The sequence below is a fragment of the Phyllostomus discolor genome, chromosome 4 (assembly GCF_004126475.2).
Source record: "Phyllostomus discolor isolate MPI-MPIP mPhyDis1 chromosome 4, mPhyDis1.pri.v3, whole genome shotgun sequence".
Classification (NCBI taxonomy): Eukaryota; Metazoa; Chordata; class Mammalia; order Chiroptera; family Phyllostomidae; genus Phyllostomus; species Phyllostomus discolor.
In genome coordinates this window covers 24,156,094-24,171,891 of record NC_040906.2, presented here as the reverse complement: position 1 = coordinate 24,171,891, position 15,798 = coordinate 24,156,094, and positions in this window count along the sequence as shown.

Sequence of the window (15,798 nt, the reverse complement as noted above, 5' to 3'; positions counted from 1 at the left end):
ACCTCACTGTGTTGTTGCGAGGATTAAACAGCATAGTGCACATATGGCACGAGGCAGGGTCTTTAGCACATACGTGCTGTGTTAAGCTCAGCTGCTTTATTTGGATGCTTGCCAATAAACACCTTACAGGCAGTACAGCTCAAGGTCAGGGAGTATTGTTTTGTTTGTTTTGTTTTTAAACAGAACCAAGACAGTAGACTTAGCAATAGTCACAAGTTGAATTCAACACACACAAAAAATGAAAGAGGACTATATAGCATACCAGATGTCTTCATTAAAACAGAAACAGTCCACTGATTTTTTTTTCCCCAGATATTTTTGAATACCCAGATAGTTGAAAGTCTGCAGCAAAGAACCTTAAATTTAGCTGAGCTTTTGGTGTCCTTCAGACTCAATCACAATCTTAAAAAAAATATAAAGTGGAGGTACAGGAAGAGCATTTACAGGATATATAACAGGAGACTATTGTGACCAGTTCAGGCCTCTTTCATTAGCCATTCTAAAGAAAGAAATGCATTTAAGTTTCACTCTGAGGTATTGAAGAAGAAAGGCTTCTCTGACAATGAGGCATAAAAAGAAAGGCTTCTCTGACAATGAGGCATAAAAAGGATCACAAAATATCCCCAAATAGAGTCATCCCACAAAGGGAGTAGTAGATGTTTGACGTGTAATATTTCCAACAAATATTGTAGCACTGTGACATTATATAAAACACAGGGCAGGCACTAACGCATTGTTTCAAAATGCACAAACAATGTCAGGCAGTAGGCAAAGCATCGGGTTTCGGTCAGGAAACCATGTATGAAGCCCAGGGCTTGTATTTATCAACTAGCTGTACAACCTGGGGCAAGTTCCCTGGCCTCTCACACCTCAGTACCTTCGTTCTGAACACAATTGCTTGAATAAGATGATTTATAGGACCATATATAGTATAATATCTGACATATAACAGCCACTCCATAACCGTCTATTTCGCTTTCTTTCCTCTTCATTGAATTCATAGAAAGTGCCTAGAATCAAAGCTGGACTTTAATTAGAAAACTGAAAAGGGACCTTGCTCTAGAATCAATGTCTAAAGTATTGAAGAATAAATGTCAAATTAATTAGAATCCTACTTACACATCTACTGTTTTCTTGCATGATTTATGTGAGATTTCTCTTGTTGATTAAATTTATTAATACTCTTGAGTACATGAAAGTTTAACTTTTAAGAATACAATTGAACTGTATATTTTCACAGTGAGGACAGGCTCAGCCAACACAAAACCACAAGCATTTAGTCACGCAGTTATGTGCCAGACTGTTTGGCATTTCCCTAGCACTTGGCTGTAACAAACAATGATTTACAGGAGTCTTCTCATTTAGGGTGCTAGGTGATAAAGTGGCAAAAGACCTCACCTGAACTCGGGCACAGTGTGTTTGAAACAGGGAACTTAAGAAATCATTTTAGCAGCTTATGACCTACTAAAAAGAATAGAATGATATAAAACAGAAAATATCTAAAGTCATCGTGATTGAAGTATTATTTCACAAAGAATTCTCTAGTTCAATATGTGTATGTGTATATTTTTTATTGTGGATTGGGGCAAAAACTAGGGAGGGCTATGCTACGTAAGGCTGAAATTGGTAGTGTCCTGTAGTGGTCAAGGAGCAAACAAGACAGACAGTCCCTGTCCTCACTGGCTTTCCAGCACAGGCGTAAGACAAAGATCTGAACTGGCCTGGCTGAAGACTGTTAAAAATGGTGAGGGCTGAGAGGAACTGAGACCGCTAGGCTTAAGAATATTCTTTGTTTTCCAACCGCTGGCCAAGCTAAACATGTCTGGCAAATTTCCTGGCGGATGAAAACATGTGACACCGGACAGATTATCTCATCAAAAGCCAGCTTGCCCATGCATTTTAATTTTGATTGATTGATTGATTTTAGAGATACAGAGGAAGGGAGAAAGAGAGAGAAACATCGATTTGTTGTTCCACTTCTTTATGCATTCATTGGTTGACTCTTGTATGCGCCCCAACCAGAGATCGAACCTGCAAGCCTCGAGTATCAGGACAATGCTCTAACCACCTAAGCTGCTGGCCAGCACCACTTGTCCATCCAATTTAGCTTGACATTCCTCAAAGATATGAAGAAGCCATTGTGTGGTCAGAAGAATGACAGAAAACCTAGGAAATGCTAGGAATTCTCTTCTTGGAATAATAAAATGAACAGGTTGGGATTAAAGTCAATGAAGGAAGTAGATTGGCTGAACATTAATGAAATTAACCTGACAGTCAAAGATAACTTGAATCTCAAGTGACGTATTTAAGACTAAAAGGAAGTACTTTTTCACACGGCAAGTTCTAACCACACAGAACTGAATTCAAAACACAAAATTATGTTGCAAAGGTTAACTTTGCTAACAGTTGAAAAAAGAGACAGCCGCCTCTCTGTTAAAGTATTCCTTGAGTGCTCCCTGGACACAGTGCTGAGTTAGGCTCTGTGGGGTGGGGAAGTAAAAGAAAATATAATGCACAGCTGTGCACAGGGAGCTTTCCATCTAGTTGTAAAGATAAATAACATCCAAGAAGCCCTTAGATAGCAAGCAAGGGAACATAGCAAGGAGCAGAAAGGGCAGAGTGAGGAGGGAAGATTGCTGGAGTTCCAGGCCTGGACTCAGTAACTCACTGACTGTGTTGTTCTCAGAACTCTGAGTCTCCTTCACTTGTAAAAGCCAATGACAGCACTCATGTAGATTCAGGGAAATGCATGAAAAAATCTAGCACAGTCCTGGCACATAGTGTTTGTTGAATCTAAATGGGGAGAGTTTTTATTGACCTGGGGTAGAGGGTATAACAAGGTAAAGCAGGAGTGAGCGTGTCTTCCCTACCATACAACAGGAGTTGTGTGCTGAGAAAAGGTAGAAAATGAGGAAGTAGGGTAGGGCCCAATTAAGAGTACTTTGAAAGCCAAGCCAAGAAGTTCAAACAGGTATAACAGGCAATAAAGAGCTATTTATGCTTAAGCAAAAACGGATCTTCAGCTATTTAATTATTCAAAAAGGATGTTCTACCATTTAATTATTCCCCCAGTTTTGTAGAAGTGATCAATTATACTACCTGGTCTTCAAGGTAACTTGGTAGCTGATGATTGACTAACATTGTTCCTTGAGTTTTGCTGTTACTGTAGACGGTTCTAGAACATAAGAACAAAAGATCTGCAAAAATAGCCTTCATAGTATGCATGCCTTTAAATTTAGGGGGGTTCAATATTGACTGACTGGTAAGAACTAATTAAGTGTTTATATATAGTCATCAGTTATTTCAGTTTTCCCAGAGGTTACTACCATGATGTTTTATATATTTAAATGTTTTAAATGAATAAACAAGAACAATCAAGTAATTTAATGCCAACAGAATTTATACTTTGAATGGGGAAAGTCCAGATCATCTGAGTTTGTGGTGAGATACACAGATGCTTCCTGTTGCTCTGTCCAGGGCGATGTTAACATTAACCTCAGAGGAGGCCGTTAGCCAGCCTCATGCTAGGGCGCAAGCACTGTGCTTCTCTGTGGAGGAAGGAGAGAAGAATTGTGTTACCTGGACATGTGAGCAGCAAAGTCAAGTGCTCCATACAGCAATCACTGATACTGTGATACATTATTATTCACCCCCTGCAGTGTGTGTCTATCCCTCTGAAATGAAGCTAAGAAAAAAATGAGTCATAGCTCTTGTAAATACTCCATGCAGCCACTGGTCCTTTTCTTTTCCCTATTGGGAGGGAGTTTCTGTCTTGTGGGAATCAAACTGTTCGAACAGTGTGTTACCGAGTTCTTGTTTGCTTCTGTCTTGACTTCAGAAAACTTCTGAAATATTTATTCTTTCAAGCTGTTGAGAAAGGTTTTGTGTATTTATAGTTTTACATGCTGACTCCTGAATTTGGAATAAAAGTAAAAAGCAAACGTCAAAGCAAGAACCACAAAAGCCTCCACAATGTACTGAGTTGTCCAAATTTTCATTTGTGTATTGCATCCATCAGTAGTATTTGTTTTCATTAGCTTATACTATTGCATCAAAAGCATTACCTGTTTGAAGCCTACTGAGACTTCGAAAACACTCCAACTCTCCCAAAATTAAGCCATCTTAAAGGTAAATAAAATTGAAATAATTAAAAGATAAACAGTAAGCAGCATAAGTATTACAACTGTTACTATTTCATCTAAGAAAGAATCTTAAAGCACATTACATTTTTCGTGTTACCTAACAATTGGAAAAACAAGTTTTAACAAGTGAATTGCTTAAGATTACATAGACTAGCCCAATTTTATTTATTTAAAAAAGTTTTTATTTATAGATGTTTAGAGAGAGAGAGAAAAGAAGGGAGAGAGGGGGAGGAAGGAACATGGATTCGTTGCTCCACCCATCTGTGCATTCATTGGTTGCTTCCAGGACATGCCCTGATGGGGGATGGACCTGCAACCCTGGCCTATGGGGATGATGCTTGAACCAGCTTCTAGACTGGCCCATATTTAGAGAAGTAACTTTAGATGTGTCTTGTTGTAATTTTTGTTATTATTAAACTATAGACTCAGATTTCACTAGTTTACTTCTAATGTCCTTTTTCTGCTTCAGACTTTGTCTTTCATGGCCTTGACCCTTTGGAGAGTACTGGTCAGTTATTTTATAGAATGCCTCTCAGTTTGGATTTGGCAATGTGTTCTCATGATTAGATGAGATACTGTATTTTTGGCCAGAAAATATCAGATGTGAGCACCCTGTCGGGTAGGACGTGATGTTGTGTGTGTCAGGACGAGTTGAGTAGTTTTCTGTGGCTGCCATGACAAACCACGACAGCCCTGGCACCAGAAATGCCCGCTTACTGGCTCACAGCTTCTGGAGGTGAGGAGTCCAGGCAAACCAGCTGGGCTCTCTGCTCAGAGTCACAAAGCTGAAATCAAGGTGTCGACTGGGCTACATCTCATCGGTCCTCCTCCCCCCAGCTCAGCTCATTCAGGTTGTTGGCAGAATTCAGTTTCTTGGTTACAGGGTGTACACTTTTCTTGTTGGCTGGCAGCTGGGGACCACTCTCTGTTCCTGGAGGCCACTCTCAAGGACCTGCCGTGGCCCCTCCACCTACAAGGGGAGCAGGAGAATTTCCCTCTGGTTTAATCCCTCTCACGTTTTTAACCTCTAACTTGATCCAGATTTTAAAAGGCTCATGTGATTAGGTTAGACCCAAATCAATGATCTCTTAAAGTCAGCTGTGTCCCCTAATGTAACCTAATGAGAAGGTTGAGGTCCATCATACTCAGTGGATGGATGGCTGTGTAACGCGTACTCATACACAACCAAAGGTGAGGAGGAAGGGGGAGGGAGCAGTTATCATAGAATTCTGCCTACCACACTTGTGATGTCAGCCTTGATTACTTGATTATGCTGGTGTCTTTCGGATTTACCCACTATAAAGTTATATTTTTTCCATATATAATTTTAAAATATATTGGGAGAGATACTTTGAACTATGCAAATATTCCTTTTTTTAAACACACTTTTTACAAAGATTTTATTTACTCACTTTTAGAGAAGGGGAAGAGAGGAACCAAGGGAGAGGAACATCAGTGTGCAAGAGATACATAATCAGTTGCCTTTCATATATCCCCAAATGGTGACCTGGCCTGCAAGCCAGGCATGTGCCCTAACAGGGAATCGAACCAGTGACCTTTCCATTCACAGGCCAGTGCTCAATCCACTGAGCCACACCAGCCAAGGTGCAAATATTCTATTTCTCCTCAAATTTTCCTATACTAATTTTAACATTCATCAGGGGACTGCCTATTCTCCACTTATTTATTATTGATTTTGATGCTTTTTAGTGCTTCTGTCATTTTTTGTTTCACCTCTTCCACATCAGCAAAACATTTCCCTTTAAGAACATTTTTCATCTGAGGAAACAGAAAAAAAGGTGTTCTGGGTGAGATTGGCTAAATAGGGAGAGTAAGGCAGGTGTACTGGTAAATCACCCATCATGAAATGTGCAAATGCCTTGAAAGTCTTCAAAAAAAAGTCACTGAGGCTGAATGCAGCCTCTCACAACAACACCGGCTGGCACACTGATACAGATGTGTACCTAGAACACTCACCTAGCTGGGGAAGCCTGTACTACAAGAGGCCCACCCTCCAAAAGATAATTCCAGGTTTTTGGAGGGTCCCCTTGTATTTATTTGGGGAATTATAATTCAGTAGTATCATTATTTTGTTCAAATTGTTCCAGTTTTGGCTACTGGGGCCCCTTTTAGGTTAGCTTCTGTACTCTTTCAACATGCCCCATCCTTTCTGAGTACTCCTTTGCTTCCTGACATCATAGGGCACTCTAGATTCATTTGCGCTTTTTCCTGCCCCAACCCCAAAATAAATCCCTTTCCCAAGGATAACTCCAGCTTTAATCCAAGAGAACTAGAAGTAAATTTCAGTTTGTAATGGCTACAAATTAGTGTCTCTATAAGATAGGTATATTAATGAATGTATGAGTTTCCACTTGCTGTCCTAACCAAAGGACCACAGATTTAGTGGTTTAAAACAACACAGATTTATCTTACAGTTTTGCAGATACGAAGTCTGAAAAGGGTTTTTCTGGGCTAAAATTGAGCTATTGGCAGGGCTGCTTTCCTACTGGAGGCCGCAGGGGATAGTCTTTTTCCTGGTGTTTTCCAGCTTTTGGAAGCTACCTGCCTTTTGGACTCTTGGTCCCTTCCCACGGTCTTTAAAGAAAGAAGCATAGTGTCACCTAATCTTTTCTGACTCTTGTCCTGCCTCGCTCCTATTAGGATGCTTCTGATTACACTGTGCCTCACAGATAATCCAGAATAATCTCCCTATCTCAAGATCATTAACTTAATTGTATCCACAAAATCCTTTTGCCACGTAAAGTAACATATTCACAGGTTCAGGGGATTAGGACATGGACATATTTGGGGGCCATTATTCTACCCGCCACGTGAACATATTTGGACTAATGAAATGAACAATCCACATAAATCAGACCAAAGGATAATATTCTTTTAATAACAGGTCCCTTTTTACTTTTTCTTCTTACTAAGTCACTTTTTAAAAAAAATTTGTCCAAATCCTTGGTAAGTGTCATCAACCCTCCACTGGTGGCACACTGATTGCGATCTGCCCTCCAGCCGCAGTGAAAGGTCCGTCTGTCCTTCTCCTTCATTTGTCACCAACAGCACAGATTTCAAAGGATCACTCCCAGTGTGATCCTTTGTGACTACAAAGTGTGACTACACTCCCAGTAGTCAAAGCACTGGTTATGCTTTCTCATGATGTATCACTCTGCTGTCCAAACAGCTCAGTTTGTACAGCCTGTGTGCACGCTGCTGGTTGGGAGTTACCCTGCCAGAGCTAAATGAAAAAAATTAAACCGTCTTTCTCTTGGCTATAATTGTTCACTTATTTTTTTATTCATTTATTTGCTGAGCAAATGTTTATTGACTATCTGACTGTGCGAGTCACTGCAATAGATATTGGTGATGACCAATAAGATGTCGTTAGTCATGACTCAAAATATGGGGATATTGCTTTTAGTAGCTTAACTTCGGGGGTAAGTCAAATATGTAATACTTACATACTTACTTTCTGTATGGGAGACTGTTTCTAAAACCAAAATTGGTCCATTCTTATTACTTTTAACTAGAAATGAAATGTTGATGTAAAGTGTTATATGTATAAAGCTATTTAATATTTAATGCTTTCTATTCTAGTACTGACCTATAGATTGGTTATAGATTGGGTGCATAGTAGATATCACTTGCCCAGTGCTTCACACATACTAAATTATTTAGTCAACACTATGAGGCAGGTGTCATTGTCCTCATCATCCCCATATCAACAGGTAACAAACAGACATGACATAGCTGGTAAGTGGTAGAGCCAGCATGTAATCTGGGGAACTGATTCCAGAGTTTTCTCACAAATCAGTGTGTATAATACCACATAGTGTTGACACTCAGCAAATAGTGCTGGATATAACAATTATTCCAAGTCGTGTTTGTAACTTGACTATTTTTCCCAACTTTGGGATATAGCTGAAAAACTATGGCATCAATGGATTGATTCATACAGGGAGCAGAAATGTCAGAAACAGCCTAAATGCCACACAGACTTAGTAAATCAAAGTCCCATTGAACCCACACACAGTAACTAGAGCCCAAGACATTGCAGGCTAAGTTCACCATTGCTGTTGAAATCATAAATCCTGTCTTTAATTTGATGGCACAACTCAGGGAGAATGTAGCTCCCAGCACAGTTAGTTATTTATTGTTAATCCTCACCCAAGTGTGTGTGTGTGTGTGTATATATATATATATATATATATAAGTAAAACATATACTTAAATATATAGTATATATTTTAAGGACAGAGGAAGGAGGGGAGAGAGAAACATCAAATTGTTGCCTCCTGGATGCACCCCAACCCAGGATTGAACCTACAACCTAGATATGTGTCCTGATTAGGGATTGAACTGGTAACCTTTTGGTATACAAGCCAATGCTCCATCCAAGCCACTTGGCCAGGGCCCAGCACAATTGTACAGAACAAGGTTGAACTGTTATCGGTATCTGTTTTGCCACTGGCAGTTACCATCATTGAGGAAGACTGCTATCAATGCAGGAATGTGCTGTGATTGTTATCAGGGATGTCCAACCGTTTGGCATCTCTGGGCCACACTGGAAGAAGAGCTGTCCTGCGCAACACATTAAATAGACAAACACTAACAAAAACTGATGAGCAAAAAAAAAGGTTTTAAGTAAATTTACCATTTTTTGTTGGGCCGCATGCAGCCTATGGGCTGTGGGTTGGACACAAATATTTTTAATGTTTATGTCCTGTCAAAATTCCTGTTGAAATGCTAATTCCAATGTGGTGGTGTTAGGAGGTGGGGCCTTTGGGAGGTGCTTAAGTCATGAGGGTGGAGCTGTCATGAATGGGATTAGTGGTTTTTTGTTTTGTTTTGTTTTGTTGTTTTACTTATTTTTAGAGAAGGGGAAGGAAGAAAGAGAGGGAGAGAAACACTGATGTTTGAGAGAAGCAGATCAGTTGCCTCTCGCATACCCCCAACTGGGGGCTGGGCTGGAACTCAGCCCTATGCCCTGACTGGGAATCAGGAATCCAAGTGACTCTTAGGTTTGCAGGATGGCGGATTAGTGGTTTCTTATGAAAGAGATCCTACAGAAGAGGCCCTTCACCAGAACAGCACTATGCTGGCACCACAATCTTGAACTTCCAGCCTTCAGAAGTGTGAAAAGTAAATTTCTGCTGTTTATAAATCACCAGTCTGTGGCATTTTGTTAAAGCAACCCAAACAGACTAAAACAGTATTATTTTTCCAGTTCTCACAAAAATTCTGGAAGGAAACTCTTAGGTAAATAAATTTAGGCTAACCAGTGACAGACTCTTAAAAACATATTTTATTCATAACTAATCACAAAATGTTTTTTACATTTGCTGTATTTCTACATTTGAGTACTTACATATTTCATTCATAGAAATGTGTAACTTTTTCTATTCCAGGACACCCAGGTCTAAGTTATTTTCATGTTGAAATTTTTAGATATTTCCCAACCCAGTTTAAAAAGTATGTAAATCTAGCCCTGGCTGGTGTGGCTCAGTGGATTGAGTGCCAACCTGTGAACTGAAGGGTTGATGGTTCGATTCCTGGTCTGGGCACGTGCCTGGGTTGCAGGCCAGGTCCCCAGTTGGGTGCACTCAAGAGGCAGCCACACACTGATGTTTCTCTCCCTCTCTCCTTCTTGTCCCCTCTCTCTAAAAATAAATAAATAAAATCTTTTTTTAAAGTATGTAAATCTAGATAACTTTTAGAAAGAGGAAAACTGAATTCAATTTATATAGCTATTTGTACAAGTCTGAAATATGGATATACTCCACAAGAGGAAACATTATTCAAGATAATTGAAAGCTGGGGAATAAAAGAGAAGATGAAATGTATGTGATGTGATTTATATCATCTAATAAAATACACATAACCTAAAGTATATTAAAAATAACTATATTATAATTTGAAAGTAAGTTTTGTCAGCATACATATGACTACATGTGACTGATTCCCATTGAATTGTTAGTCATTTGTAAGTGGTTTTCATAAATAAGGTTGTTTATCAAGAACGTTAAAGAAAAAGGAGATGGTGTCCTGAGGAACCAGTAAGTTGTACAGGGTTGGACAGCAGTAGGTTCACAGTTGTGAGGACACGAAACACAGTTAGAAACACAGAGTTAATAAAGCCATTGTGATAATCATAAGCTGCATGTCTTTTTCCATACAAATAACTATAAACCTACTTTTGCCAACCCCTGTATAGCATTAGGAAAGGGGTTCTCATCAATAAATGGGTTATTTTCCTATATTTCTGTGTTTTCCAAATGCATAGCAGCAGTTACTCAATATTTGACAAACTAGATAAACTTCAACTCTTTGCTCTGGATGATTTGGTTATTAACTTGCCCGAGATCAAATTTGAAGACCGTTAAACTATATGATGAACATAGTTCTAAAGATACAGGTACTTATTATTTAGGGTTTAAGACAAAGTGCTAAAAATTATTACTATTTTTTTTAGAGAGGACATTAGTCTTAGCTTTGTAAAATTAATGAGTGGCCTTGAAAACTTGGTTCATTAATTTATTAATAAAACATTTATTCTAGTGAGCCTACCTGTTAGTGTCCTAGGTCTTATACAGATGGTCTCTGTGTTGAAGAATTACTGTCTCTGCTAGAGCTTCCAGTGCAGTAAGGCATAGATGCACTTCGTGACCAAACAGATACCAAATCTCAGTTTTCTATTAGGCCTGTAGTACTCGCCCTGGTCTCTGGATGGGTATCCCTCCGTTACAAGTGTTCTTAATGATACATATGAGCAATGAGTATACATTCATATTTGTGCCTGTAAAGCCATTGGTGATAGATTAAGTGTATAGTACTTAATATCTGCAGTTTGAAGATGAAAAACAAAAACAAAAACCAAAGCTCCAGTTATCAAAATCAGTCACTGAACTACCATGACCCAGGCCCCTGGTTCAGAGCCTTTTGCTTCCAGTTTACCTGTCTCTGCTCCTTCCAATCAAGTAACAGAAACGCCACAAGGAAGGGACCCTTGGATAATTATAATACTTTATCCAGTAAAGGACCAAGATGGTTTTCTAGTAGTTTTGCTAGTGAAATTTTAAATATATGAAGAGGACAGCTTGTTGCCTCTGATAAAAGGCTATACCTCCACATAACACATGATAAATTTGCAGGAGAAACTTTTCCTATTCCAACAAATAGGTACTGCTTCTAACTCCATAATCTCATTTCAAGGAATTTGTCTTTATAGATATATTTAAAAAGGTATGCAAATATTTATGTGCAAGGATATTTATTACTGCATTATCTGTAAAAGTGAAACAACAACAACAAACAAACCCTAGAGAAAGCCCTAAATATCCCATTGGTGGGAAGCAGTATAACATTCTGGTTGAGAATTGCCTGGATTCAAATCCCATCTCCACAGCTGTGTGATTATGGACAAATTATCTCACTGTGCTTTCAGTTTATCCGTCTGTAAAGTGGGGCTAATAGCAGGGTCTCCTTCATTGGCTCGTGATAACATTTAGAACAGTGCCTAATCCACAGTATATGCTCCATACATTTTAGTTAGTACTTTTAGGGGGGATTGGGATACATTTTGGTGGAGGCGCACGAAGGAATAGGCAGCAACTATTTTAAGGAGAGCTCTAGGTCCTCTGCCTAACTGGCAGGTAGCCTTTGCCGCCTCAGTTTGCCTCCCTGCAACGCCCAGGAAAAAAACCAGCTAGAGAGGGACTGAATTAAAATTTGGTGTATATGACTATATACTGAAGAACAAAGAGCAAGTTTTTTGAGTTCTGGTGGAAAAAAACATTGGTGGGTTTTTTGGGAAGTAAGGTGACAGGCTTTGGAACATGGACTCTGTGAGGAGAGAGGAGCAGCCGACACTTTTGATGTATTAGTTTGGTGGGTGGTTCAGGGGAGAAAAGGGACCAGGGGAAAAATTATGGGCCCTATAGGAAATTGAAATCTGGCTTTTGGGGGGTCACTAAATGCACACTTGTGCCTTACTACACCAGAAACCCAAGCAGAGAGCGTCCCTTCTCAAGCGTTCACTGTGTGCAACCACCCTGAGTCAGAGGGTGAGTCAGCCCTGCTCTCTTGGAGGGAGATGCTCTCAAGGGAAACGGAATGACCTCTTCCTGGGCAGCAGGGCCAGTTCAGGAAAATTCCTTGCCCAGTGCCCTAATCATTATCTTGGTGCCTGGGAAAATTAACTGCTATTCCCAGGGGCGAGCAGTTGGTTGACTTGCTGTACTCAGCCCTGAGGATCAGACCTAATTCAAGTTAACGTAAGAATGTTCAAATGTAAGAGCATGTTGGGTGCTGCCCAGGGAGTAAAACAGAGCAGGCACAGTCCCTGCCTGGTGGCTTCAATTATAAAGCATTAGGAATAATAACAGGTTGCTGTATTAAAAGCATAAAAGCTCTTAACAGTCTGTTTGGTGTGTCACTTACCAGAAAGTTTTCTGCCCCCCATAGGGTGTTTTTCATTTTGCTTCTGAAAAATTGCTTTTTTTTTTTTTTTGCACAGGAACTTAATGAATTAAACCATAAGACATGAATAGAACCAATTCCAATAAAAAAGATCTCAGTGGAATAAGATGTAGACTCACAGGATTCAAATATATTATTAGAAATGATTATGTGCCCTGGCTGGTGTGGCTCAGTGGATTGAATGCCGGCCTGAGAATCAAAGGGTCCCCATTTTGATTCCCAGTCAGGACACATGTCTGGGTTGAGGGCCAGGCTCGAGAGGCAACCACACATTGATGTTTCTCTCTCTCTTTCTCTCTCCCTTCCCCTCTGTCTAAAAATAAATAAATAAAATCTTTAAAAAAATTTTTTAAAGAGATTATTAGGTATCTCTTTTCTGGCAATCAATGGATTTCTTCAGGGTATGATACTTTTTTAAAATCACTCCTTTTCAAGTTATTGGTCCTCATATTCCATATTTGGATGAGAATCATTCCAGTTTTACGAGAGGACAATGTACTTTACATACCCGGTCACAGTGAAGAAAAGGTGCAGAATGCATGAGATGACAAGGACAAATTTGAACCTGTTGAAAATGCGCACCTTATGTGTAAGTGGGAATGATGTGAAAGGAAAATAATGGGTAAGAACTTTAGAGGCCAACCACTAGGGATACAAAGTGGAGGGAGCAAGGAACACATCCCATCTCTTAGGGAGCAAAAGGTTTGAAGAGAGATGGACATGCACAGTGTCCTAGTGAAGTGCAGGATAAACAAGGAGAGGTCACACGCCAGAGTGTGGACACACAGAGGAGTTCCGGCGTAGTGATCCTACTTTCCCAGGGGAATGCTATACTGCCCAGGGGTACACCTCCTTCCCTCCAGGTTCGCAAGTACAAAACAAGTCCCAGTCCGTGAAGGGGTGTGGCTGTTTAGGTCTTGCTACTAAGCAAACAGTAAATATCTATGCTCTATGGGAATTGTAGTTTGGGTTTTGGGAACTACAGGGAGGTATATATTCCACTATTTAACTTTATACCTTCAGTGCTACAACTCAGATAAAAACCAGGTTGCTTCCAGTCTTAAAAGAAAAAAAAAAAAAACAGGCAAAAAAAAAGTTGGCCTTTATTTTTGGCAGGGGAAATTGAAATTAATGAAATTTAGTCATGCTTTACAGCTCCTTTTAGACTTGGAGTGTTATCCCAGGATTTCCCAGCAGCAAAACAGACGCTTCTGTTCTAGAACAATGGGCCTAGGCCACCCTACCCCGAGGAACATGAGGAAAATCCCAGAGCCTTGGAAGGGTTTGAAGCTCTCAACGGGTTCAGTTCCTGTCCTGGTTTGATCTTGTGACTTACCACTTTCTTTTTTTAATTCAGAAAATAATTTATATTAATAATGTATAGTACATTATCTGTCTGGCTGGGAGTTACGTGTCCCACGAGGAATATGGTAAATCCTGTAAAGTGGCAGTGGAGGAGAAGACACTGGGCTCCACTACTGCACCCAGACTGTGACACTACAGAACACTAGTCACACGAGGGAGACGACTTCATCTGGACCTGGCACCTACCCATCGGCAGCCACCCAAGCTGGATAATCTATAAGTAACCTGATAAAGACTAATTTCCTCCTATAAATAGCCTTAATACCATTTCAGTTCTATGTGCCAAGGTTCTTGAGCTATATTTAGAAGTTTAAAGGCCTTCTTCTACCTCCTATATGAAAGGGGACTTACCAACTCTATACTGGATACAAAAGCAATCGAGTTGGGTTACATGGTAAGTAATCAGAAAATACTTATAGATTGATTGGTATATTATAGAAACTTCATTTTAGTTATAGTCTCTTTTTGTCTATCTTCCTCTTCATGACTGTGGTACATTATCACAGGGCCTATGGCAGGAAGTAATTGTCCCCCCCATATCTACCTTTGGGGGGGGGTTATTTCTTCGACCCACCTCCCATCAAAAGATAGGATGTATGTTTCCTCCCCTTGAACTATGGGTGGGCTCTGAGACTGGCTTGACTAATAAAGTACAGAGGGAGTGATGCTATATAACTTCTGAGGTTAAGTCATAAAAAGCCTTGCAGCTTCCTCCTTGGTCTCTAGGAATGCTGTTCCTCTTGGAGCCCTGAACCACCCTTTAAGTACAGCTATCCCGAGACGGTCATGCTGAATAGGCCACAAGCAGAAGCTCTGGAAGATAATCCCATCTGAACGTGTCTTCCCAACATTCCAGCCCAGGAGCCAAATGTGTGAGCGAGGATGCTATTGGGGGACTGAGTCCTCCCACCAGAGCTGCTCCAGTCCTATTGGTTACCCCCAAATATTCTCTGCTGTGTTCTTTCTGTATTTTGGACCCATGATATCTTAGTGTTTTATACTACTAAGTTTTGGGGAGGTTTGTTACCCAGCAATAAATTACTAAAACACCTTCTCTTAGAATCTGTGTGGCTTAGTTAGGTAGATGGCTGGCTTGTTAGAGGCTGCACTTCCAACCTTCCTCTCTTGCAGTGGAATGTGGCTGGGAAGTCTTGCTTATGGGATGTGAGTGGAAATAATGCAATTTCCAAGCCATGTCAATACGACATTAGTGCTCGTCGTACACTTCCTCTCCCTCACCCACTTCTTGGTGGCTGAGGCCAGGATAGTTGGAGCAGCTACCTCGGATCCACAGACACTGCAGTTGGCTGTCACAGATTCAAGTCCCCAGGTAACAGACTCAGCAGAGTTTAAAAAGTTCAGAATATTTACTAAGGAGTCCCCCAGGGGTCACTACCTAAAAGGAGGGGAAGAAAGAGGGAGTGGGCAGAGGGAAAAGTTGGGCTGCAATGCAGACCCAGTGACAGCCTCAGAATTGAGTCTAGATGGCCTTTGTACTCAGACATGGACTAGTCATAGGATGTGGGCAGCCCTGCCATGTGCTTTTGTTAGGTTATAATTACAACATATTAGTTAGCTCCTACTGCAGAACAAAATAACCCAAAACTTAGTGCCTAAAACCAACGTTTATCATCTTAGTTTCTGTGTGTAAGGAATTCAGAAACGTATGGGGTTGCAGTTAAGCTGTTGGCTGAGGCTTCACTCACCTCAGTTCAATTGGGGCCAAAGGGTTCAGTTCACTCACATGTTGCTGGTAGGTCTCTCCTTCCGACGGGGGCCTTTCTCCATGGGCCACCAGGTGGTAGTCT